Source organism: Mus caroli, unplaced genomic scaffold (assembly GCF_978045245.1).
Source record: "Mus caroli unplaced genomic scaffold, Mus_caroli_1 scaffold_1, whole genome shotgun sequence".
NCBI classification, from domain to species: Eukaryota; Metazoa; Chordata; class Mammalia; order Rodentia; family Muridae; genus Mus; species Mus caroli.
The window spans coordinates 112,088,320-112,099,688 of NW_028227256.1; positions in this window are offsets into that span (position 1 = coordinate 112,088,320).

The following is an 11,369-nucleotide window of genomic DNA, read 5'->3' on the forward strand; positions in this document are numbered from 1 at the left end:
TGTTCCTGACAAGCTTCCTCCCCCTCCCCCTCTCTCTTTTTAGCTGCAAGAAGCTGGTTTCCCCAGCTCTGTACCCCACCCGCCTTGGCTCAGCTTTGAGCTGTATTTACAGCCCAGCTAGGCAGTGACTGATGCTGCATAGGCAGGGTGAAGCACCCATTGGGCTGGACAGGCACTTTGGCTAAAAGACTTTCACTTAACCCTTTCCTTTCTGCTTTCCTAGAAAAAAAATTAGGGAGAAGTAAAAGGTTGCAGGTACAAAGTGCCCCTCCCCCTCCATTTAGATAAGCCTTGGAAAACTGCATTGAAAGCTGCATTCCCCTACAGGAATACCTGAATCGTGCTTTTTAACAAAAAAAAATCTTGCTTCTTTTTCTAGATGCTTTTTTTTCTCTCTAATATTTATAATTTATGTCCAAAAATTCTTTCAACTTGTTTAAGATTTCCTTTAAGTTGCAAAAGTCATCCAATCCTTAATTAATAACCAGTTTTCTTTTACAGAAGAACTGTTAACTGCCTACTCCAGTCATACAATTAACATGATATTACCTTCCTCAGCCATCCACAAGAGACTGTGATGTGCTCCTAAGCAAACCATAACAGGCATAATTTTTCTATCTACAATATGCAGATATCCTCTGCTGGTGTTCTGCTCCTTTGTTATAATTACTCCACAGGTCTATCTCCACATGGGGTCTGCTGCCATAGATCCATCTGATACATTGCTATCTCCTGAGACCTACAGACCAAAGCTGCCTCCCTCCAAAAATCTCATCTGACTGATGGCTCCTGAGACATGCAGTGAACCCTACAAAAGACAGACTTGGGAACTTCCAGATACAGATGGACTCTTATGCCAAAGCGAAATGACTGATGGACTTTGGGGAAAGTTACATGATAGTGAGGAAAGATTAATGTCTATATAGATTAATTAATTGCTGTTCAATATGGATGCTATTACCCTCAAGTTGTAATGGAACAGCTGATTGATTGTACAATCTCTTACCTTCTTAACTCAATGTCTTGACTTCTTAAGTCTTAACTCTCTCTACTACTCTGGCTTTGTTCTGCTATTTCTCTAGGCTATGTATTTTCTTCTGATACTTCCATCTACTCTAAATTTCACAACTAATGACACAGTCATATCAGTGATCCCCCCTCTTTTTTTCTTATATAAACAGAGGGGGAGATGTGGGGAGTTACAAGCTGATCTCCAGTTGAGCTTAGGTTTGAACCCTGGTGGTGATAATTCACCTATATGACATTTCCTCATGCTCCTGGAACTTTGGCTCCTGCCTAAGTTACCGACCCCCACAGCCCCCACAAGAGAAGCATGGTCAGTAGTCATGTAGGCAATGGCCTAAGCTTCAGGCTAAACTCCTCCCCAGTTACTTTGCAACAGTGAAGACTAAAAAGGGCTGTTCAGCCCCACCTTGCTCTCTGACCTCTCACTCCTTTGTTCTCTTACCTCTCACTTCTCTCACTCCTCTCTCCTCTTTCCTTTCTCTTTGTCTTCTCCTCTCCTCTCTCCTCTCCTTTCCTCTCTCCCTCTTACTCTCCTTCTCTTTATCTTTCTCTCTCTCTCTCTCTCTCTCTCTCTCTCTCTCTCTCTCTCTCTCCAATCTCTCTTTCACCCTGCATGTCTATAATAAAGCTCTAAAACCATAGAGAGTTTCTGCTCCAGTCAAGATCCACTGCACTCACTCTTGTCTGTGTTGGGAATCTCTTTCCACATCCCTCTCTCCCAAAATCCCGGTGACTTTAGCAAAGTATCTCTGGAGTTCCCAGGTAGGGCAGCCCCTTCACCACCCCCTGAAGAGTGTTTCAGAGGCTGGAATGCCCACCCAGGGATGAATGGAAGGTAAATAGCAGCCCTCCCACACCTGACTGACCAGAGAATAGGTAAAATTGTAGTGGGGTGTGGGTCTTTTCCTTCCCCCTCTCCCCCATCCCCCTTTTAAGTCTCAACAAATACTCACAGGAATTAGATGACAAGAAATAAACAAATTAAGTGCTGAAGTCAATGGAGTAGAATCAAAGAGAACAATAAAAAATAATCAATGTAGCAAAGAGTTGGTTCTTTAAGTAAATCAACAGAATAGACAAACCATTATACAAACTAACTACAAAATGAGGAGAAAATATCTAAAATAACCAAATAATAAATAGAATGGGGTCATAAGAATAGACATTGATGAAATTCCAAGAATCGCTAGTTCATACATTAAAAGCCTTTACTACACAAAATTGAAAATATATTTATTAATAAATGTATAATTTTCTCAATAGATAGCAATTACCAAAGTTAAATAATAACCAGATAAGGAATTTAAATAGAACTAAAATAACTAAAGAAATAGAAGCAGTCATTAAAATTTCCCAACCTAAAGTGGTTCAAATCTAGAATGTTATAGTATAAGATTTTAACAGATTTCTACATTAAAAATAGAACCAATACTTCTTAAATTAATCTTCTAAATAAAAATAAAAGGAACATTTCCAAATTCATTTTATGAGGCTATGGTCACTCTTATACACAAGATATATAGATTCATCAAAGTAAGAGAATTAGAGACCAATTCACCCTCATGAACATACATGCAAAATTACTCAATAAAACACATACAAACCAAATTAAAAACATGTCAGAAAACAATTTCCTATGAAAATTTAGGTTTCTTCTCAGAAACACAATATACAAAAATCCATAAATACAATCTACCTTATAAACAAACTGGAGAAGAAACACTGCTATCAAGTTAGGTACCAAAAATTGCCTTTAATAAAATCTAACTTCTCTTCATGACAAATATCCTACAAAATTTAGGGTCTCAAGGATATCATAAACATACAAAAGGCAATGTACAGCAAGTCCATGCCTATACTAATTTAAATTGGTAAAAACTCAAAGCAATTCCATTAAAATCAGGTCAATGAAAGAGTGTCCATTTTTAACATGACTATTCAATCTAATACTTGAAATTTTTCCTAGAGCAATAAGACAACTGAAGGAGATCAAGGGTATGCAAATTGGAAAAGAAGTTAAAGCATCTTTATTTGCAAATTATATGTTACAATATATAAGTGATCTGAATTTTTTCACTAGGGAAATCTTATAGCTGATAACAACTTTAAATAAAATAGCTTGATAAAAGATGAACTAACAAAAACTTTTAACCCTCCTATATAAAGGAACTGAGAAAAAAATCAGAGAAACAAAACCTTTCAAAATAGCCTCAAATAATATAAAATATATTGGGATAACCCAAACCCAGCAAGTGAAAGACTTATATGATTAAAAATGTCCAGTTATAAAAGACAAAAATTCAGGAAGATATCAAAATATGGAAAGATCTCCCCAACTCATGGTTCAGAATGATTATCATATTAAAAATAAACACCATACCAAAAGCTATTGCAGAGTCAATGTAACTCTGAACAAAATTGCAACATAATTATTAATAGAGCTAGAAAATAGAATTATCAACTTCATATAGAAAACAAAACAAACAAACAAACAAAACCCAGGATAGCTAAATCAATCCTGAATAATACAGGAACTCCTGGGGTATCATTATTCCTGACCTCGAGCTGTGCCTCAGATCTATAGAAATAAAAATTAAATGGTATTGGCATAAAACCAGACAATGTACCCAATGTAACTGAACTGAAGACCAAACATAAACTCATATATCTATGGACTCCTTGTATTGATAAAGAAGCCATATATCCACACTGGGAAATACAAAACTTGTTCAAAAATTGATCAACTTAGATGTATGCATGTAGAAGAAAGCAATGTGATCCTTATTCTGTACTTGGTTTACAAGTCAAGTCCAGGTGAATCAAAAACTTCATCCTAAAACCAAACACACTGAACTAAAAAAGTGTTGAGATACTCCTAAACTCATTTTTGTATGAGAAGACTTTCTGAGCAGAACATGTATTGACACATGTCTGGTCAAGAGAACAAAAAGATATGATTGAACTTTCTACTAATTCAAAGGACTTTTTCATAATATTAAAAGTTAGAAACTGTCTCTCTTTGTTTTTGTAAAGGATGGGTGTGGTTTCCCTTCCCCCACCTGCTTGAACCTGCTTGCTCAAGGGTGGAGTTTCTTGCTCATTCGTTCTGCCACGCCCACTGCTGGACCCTGTCGCCTTGCTGCTTGGAGGCACACATGTGTTCGTCCTGCTACTGGACCCCGAGTTACTTGGTGGGAAATTGGGTTCCCTCCCCCTTCCTTTATAACTAAATGTTGGAATTAGTAAAGGGGGGCCTTGAACATGGAATCGTCTTGGCCTCATTCTTTCTCCCGCCCCGTCTAGCTTCCTCTCTTTTCAGCTCGAACTGCCATCCTCAGTTGAACTGTTCGAGTTTCGGACTGCGGGTGGGCCGCAACAGACGGGATAAAATGAATAAATGGTATTAATCATAGATAAAGAAAAGAACATCAGAAATATATAAGTATGTTAGATAGGACAGAGAAAAATGTGGGAGCAAGAAGACAGCAAAGAAATATAACAAGCCGAGATCCATAAGTCCTCTGCAGAAAAGCCACCAAGAAAGTATTCCTAGCTGTTGTAAAAGCATGCTTCACTGCCCATATTATGTTTTGATCAGTAGTAGTAACCAAAAACACAGGAAACATTGAAAATAGAGAAAAGCTTAGAGCAATGCTATGAAAATTAGGTGCAAGGCATGATTGTCCACTATCCACACTTTTAAATTTTGTGTTTGAAGCATTAGCTTGAACAACAAGGCAAGAGAAAGGAAATAATATTCATATGAAAAGAAGAAATCGAGCCTACATAGGCCATGGACTTAGTCAGAAACTTAATAATATTTTGCTGAAGAAACATAAAATGATTCATAATGACATACTGGTATACTCGGATATCGCTGCCATGCACATATTAAAGAAGCACCTTCTTTTAGTAGAGAGGAATCAACAGAGACCAGTATCTCTGCAATGCGATGACAGTGTGAGACTTTGAAGTTGTCAGGTTTTCTTGTATTGTTTGTTTGTTTTCGTTTTGTTGTTTTGTTGTTGTTGTTTTGCTTTGTTTTTGAAACAGGGTTTGTCTGTGTAGCCCTGACTGTCCTGGAATTCACTTTGTAGACCAGGCTGGCCTCGAACTCTGAAATCTGCATGTTTCTGCCTCCCAAGTGCTGGGATTAAAGGCGTGCACCACCACCACCTGGCTGAAGTCGTCAGTTTTAAATGGAATTTCTTTGCCAAATCCCTTGCACTCAAGACACTGCACTCAAAGAAACAGTGTCTTACAGATACAACAGGACTGATGCATTCCCCAAAAGTGTAATGTCAGGCACAAAACATGTCCAGGTTTAAGCCAGATGAGTCCTAGCATTGACTGAGAGGAGGAAGAGGACCCAGGTCCTAACTCTAACTAAGATGTTATCTACAATTGATACCCTCTGGAATAAGGAGTATCAATTTTCACTTTTCTCAAATGGATTGTCATCATGTATATCAAGTCTTTTGCTGGCTCTATGGTAAAGAGTACTTGGGTGACATAAAATGAATTCAGTGGTATTTGGTGGTGGTGGGGTCATTTGTTTGTTTTTTGTTGTTGCTGGAATTTTTTTATTAGATATTTTCTTTCTTTACATTTCAAATGTTCAAATGTTTCAAATCCCCTTTCCTGGTTTTCCCTCTGAAAACCTCCTATCCCATCCCTCTCCCCCTGTTCAACAAAACACCCACTCCTGCTTCCTGGGCCAGGAATTCCCCTATACTGGGGCATAGAACCTTCACAGGACCGTGGTCCTCTCCTTCCATTGATGATCAACTAGGCCATCCTCTACTACATATGCAGCTAGAGCCATGAGTCCCACCATGTGTTTTCTTTGGTTGGTGATTTAATCCCAGGAAACCCTGGGGTTACTGGTCAGATCATATTGTTGTTCCTCCTATGTGGCTGCAAACCCCTTAGCTCCTTGGGTACTTTCTCTAGCTCCTTCATTGGGACCCTGTGCTCAGTCCAGTGGATGGCTGTGAGTATCCACTTCTGTATTTGTCAATCACTGGCAGAGCCCATCAGGAGACAGCTGTATCAGGCTCCTGTGAGCAAGCTCTTGTTGGCATCCACAGTAGTGTCTGGGTTTGGTGTTTGTGTATGGAATGGATCCCCAGGTGGGGTAGTCTCTGGATGGTCGTTCCTTCAGTCACTGCTCCACACTTTGTCTCTGTAACTCTTTCCACGGGTATTTTGTTCCTCCTTTTAAGAAGGATCAAAGTATCCACACTTTGGTCTCCTTCTTCTTGAGTTTCCTGTGTTTTGCGAATTGTATGATCTTTTGCTTGTTTATTTTTATCTCAATTTTTGTGTATTTGGAGTTTATTGCCTTTCTTTTATTTGTTTGGTTTCTTGTTATTTAAAAGAGAGAGAGAGAGAGAGAGAGAGAGAGAGAGAGAGAGAGAGAGAGAGAGAGAGAGAGAGAGATGAAGAGTACAAAGTGTAGAAGGCAGAAAGTAGGAAATATGAGAGAGAAAAACATGATGAAAATATGTTATATTGCTACACCAACTCATGTAAAGACTGTGTGGCAGGCCCAGAAGCTTGGGTGCAGTCCTGAGGTAAAATGTTTCATGAAAACTTGGTCTCCTGGACCTTTGGTATCCCCATAGCATGAATGCTTCAAATTTGTCCCTGCAATAGTATGGAGGGTATTGCATGCTTTCTTGTAGTATTTTACTGGAAAGGAGCTATAAATCTCAGGGCAAGCTCAGCAAAGTAAACTTAGAATCATCAATACAGTCAGCTATGTCAGACTACATTACATATTAGAAGAAAGTTGGTGAGTTCTTCTGACAAATGGAGATTCCCTATAGACACTTAAAAGAGCAGACAAGTTACTCTCATATGCCAGAATTTACAATGGCCTAGGAAGAAGGAGGGTTGTGGTTTTAGGAGGAACTACAGTATTTCATTATTCATGAAAAGGTCAGCAAGAGCAGAACCACCCCCTGCCCCAAGTTCAAGCTTTCACAAGGCTCAAAGGAATAGCATAAATTGTGACTAGGGTGTGAAATCCTCACCCAGCTCCTGTCAATAGCTGACTTTAGATGTGGCTGATCTTATCTCAATTGTAAACATTGCCTGGTTCCTGCCAGTCTTTTTTTATGCAGTTTTTTGTTTTGTTTTGTGTTAGATAACTTCAAAGTACCTTGGCTGATGTGTCACACAACTTCTTTGTTTTCTTCTGTAATATAAATCTGATGCTCACTTTGAGAAATTACATTCAGATATAGCACTCCCTCTGATGTCTGTGTCTGTCATCATGCTGATTCCATGTCCACTTGATTACTGAAATCCTGGTTCCCTGCGGGTTGAAGGACTGACTGAGTCCAGTCTGAGGCATTATATGAAAAGAATTCAAGCCTACTCTTATTCTTGCTCTTGCCTTCCTGCTCCTTCTCTTTCCTCTTGTTCCTTCCCCTTCTCTCTCCACATGCTCATGGCTGGTCTCTACTTCTCTTCTCCATTCTCTCTCTCTCTCTCTCTCTGTCTCTCTGTATCTCTCTCTCTCTTTCTGCCTTTCTCCACCTCTACTACTCTCTTAACTCCCCTCCCCATGCCTGAAATAAACTATATTATATACTTAAAATAATTAAAAGAATACAAAACTTTTTTTGATAAAAGTAGAGAAATAAAAATAGAGTTGGAGTTGAATCAAGTTTGTAAGGAAGTTTGTTGTTGAAGATTGTTCATGTTACATAGGGAACAAGAAAGTGAGTGAGAGGAGAGAAAGAGAGAGACCCACATGAATGTGGTGCTCTGGAGCTGTAGTTGCAGATGGTTGGAACCTACCTATGCATGTACTAGAAGTTGAACTGGGACCCACTACAAGAGCAGAGCATGCTCTCAACCTCTGAGCCATTTCTCTGTCCTCTACATCTGAACATCCTTAATTCCTAATATATTATAAAATATTAATAAATTACTACTATGAATAAAAGCAATTTTATGAATATAGTTACATTTAATTTTCTATAAAAATCCATGAAAACTAATATATTACATATATTTCTCAGCAATTTTCAGTATATCTCTGAGATTATGGGTAACTTTTATTTTTTAAAAATGTATATACTTTATTATTAAGCATGTTATTTTGGATATTTTATTTGCCTTCTCTTTTTATTTATTTTTGTATATTTAAATATTTGATATTCTTGTCACATTAATTTTTACATATATCACTGATATTTTTATATAAAATTAGATTAGGAGTATCCTGGAGCAACAGTTTAGAGAAGACTCTTGAAGAGAACCTGAGTGAAGTCATTTGGATCTCTGTCCAATGGTTCACAGCTGCCTGTAACTCTAGATACAAAATTACTGATTGTCTTTTCTAACATATATGACATCCACATGCATGTACACACACAGGCATGTGCACATACACATTCAAAGACACTGCATATATCATAATTTAAAACAAAAGTTAAAATGCTAGAAATCAGAGTGTTAGTGTAACAGAAAATAGTATGTGCTTTGTATTTATTCTATAAGTATTCATACATTCATATCTGAGTTTTTACTCTTCCAAAATAGAAATAATATCAAGTTGATCAGCAGGGCTAAGAACGAACACCTCGACCATCTGAGTGTGAACTGTGCTACACTGGGTTACTACATCAGATGTTAAATTTTCTAAAAGTAATGTAAGAAAATTTCAGAATAACATGTCCTATTAATGAAGGCAGACGTTTTAGATGACCATATAAAAGTGGCATTTTCACTTCCAATCATTGAGTATGGTTCGAATAATGGTGATACTGTGACATTCACTATAGTGATACTGTATAATACTATACAGTATTTAAACTGAATTGGCTTGAATTTTGTGTTATGCTTGCTCAAATTCTCTGGCCTATTTATTTTACTTATTATAGATCAGATCATTTTGGCAGGTCAAGTGACTTGCCCTAGATCAAACAAGTAATAAAGGACAACTGGCTTGGCTTTGATATCAATTTTTTATGCTTTTTAACTTCAGCTTACTTTCATCTGTCAGAACACATCAGCATCCTTGTTCCTATGGAAGATAGAGAATACTAAAGTAAGTTTAGCAGTGCAAGGTTCTCATTAACTTTCTACTTGCTAACAGCATTAAAGTGCTCAGGCTGCAAGCTCATTTTTGGTGACTGATCTAACTCTTTAGACTTTTTTCTCCCACAGGGGAAAAAAAGTGCATATTTCAACTTGACTTTTGATTTTAATTTTATTCTGTCAGATTTTCTCTCTATTCATTGGAATTTTTAACACCAGTTAAGACCCCATCCAATTCTCACTGAGTTTAGAATATTTATAATTATTTAAAAGCTTTTATTTTAATACAGTCAGCAAAGACATTTTCTAACTATACATAGCAACAGAACCTTTACCTTCTGCTATTAGATACTTGGGGCAGCATTCTGCTTCCAACAATCACTAACTTTGTTGATGTGATCAGAGTCCACTAGGCTTTTCCAACCTTGGTTTCATTATCTTTAAAATAGAGCCAATTCCAACTTTATAACTGTTATAAGACTCCTAGGAAACTTTGTGGAAAGAATTTATCTGTTACCAAGTGAGTAAAACCAGATGGATGTCTAAAATTCCATGAGACTCTGATGGGGATGTCTTGAACCACATTTGTTTAATCAAATAAATTAATTAATCACATTGTCAGGTTTGCAACCTGACTCAGTTGTTTAATTTCCCAAATAAAATACACATATACAACCTTTATTTTTAATATGGTTTAACAACACAATAGCTGGGCCACTTCCTAACCAACATCCGGTTTATCCTGAGTTACTACTTACTAAATTCTGTGTTCTATCTCAGCTACCCTAGACCCAGAGGACTGCACAACTGGGCTGAGATCTCCCAAGTACTTTACATGGTCTCTATGCCTCTCTGTCCTGCATGTCTCAAGCACAGCATCTCTCCTCTTCTTCTGGACTCAAGCCTGGGAAATTGTCAACGTACAGCTCTGTCTGTCCTGCCCAACCATTGGCTGCCGGCATCTTTATTTTCAAAGTGAACATATAGAAATATTTGCGTATGTTGTTTACAACAAAAGTTCACCTTGGTTAATTCTACTCTTTATCAATGACAAGATCAAGGAAGTAAACAATTGTAACAGCTACAGTAGTATCTGACCTGAACAAAAACTTTTTATTTAAAGATTTCATGTAATTCAGGGGTCTCTTGTCAGCTTCTATCACACTTAGCTTTTTGACAGATGTGCTAATGTATGAAATAATGAAGGAATAGGAATCAGAACTCATTTATTGCAGTCCTGCCCTTAGCAAGGACACCCTCATCACTGATGCTTTGTGATCCTGGCAGGTTCCCTGTCATATTCTCATTGCAAGCATATCTACACAAGTTCCATTTATGTGGCAACTTGCTACAAAATAAATTACATATATATTTGAGCAATTTTGCCTAAGAATTGGATAGAGCATTAAGCTAGGAAGACTGATATGTGCTTTAGAAAAGAAACAGAATTCAGTTCTCAATAACCATATTGAATGGCACATAACATTTTCTATCTCCAGATACAGGGCATCCAAAATTTCTTGCATACTCTATGGGCATTTGCAGAATCATGTGCACATACTTACACACAGACATACAGCATTCACATCATTAAAAATGAAGTATAAATATAAAATATAATTTATGACAAAATTATTCACTGTTGAAATGTAATATTCTCACAAGTTTCTAGTCAAAGGCTTGTGGATTTTTGTATAATGCTTATTAAAATCACTGAATATTTTCTTACTAGTTCTGACTGTTTCTGTTTTTGACACTCTTCTGAAAGAGCCTGCATGCTACAAATTCAAATATTTGTCTCCATTATTCAATGACCCTTCTACATCAGCAAAAATAAAAACAAAAACATTCATTTTGTATAATACATTCAAAGTTAACATCTGTTAATTTGTTCATTGAGGTTTAGAACCAAGATTGAGAAACAAAAAGTTCTGAACTGTAATAACTGCTTCTTACTGAGCTTTCTATTTGACTTCATTGAGCATTTGAACTTTACATTTCCTTTTTAATATCTTCTTCTTTTCATTTTCATTTTTTTCTCTTTTTCTCACACAATTTTAGCAAATTTTCTTCAGATAATCCCTTCCTCTGTGACACACCTTGAATGAAATCTCATTTTGCAAATTATTTTCCTTCACTTTCCCTGTTCATTCATGGAAAATATTAAACTTTACAATCCTAATTCATAAACTTGTAATCCTAAATCAGTTTCCTTTGTCTCCACTAACCATTTAGTGAAAGGTCTTTTTTTTTTTTTAACAACACTGTGTTCTCATCCACATCTCACG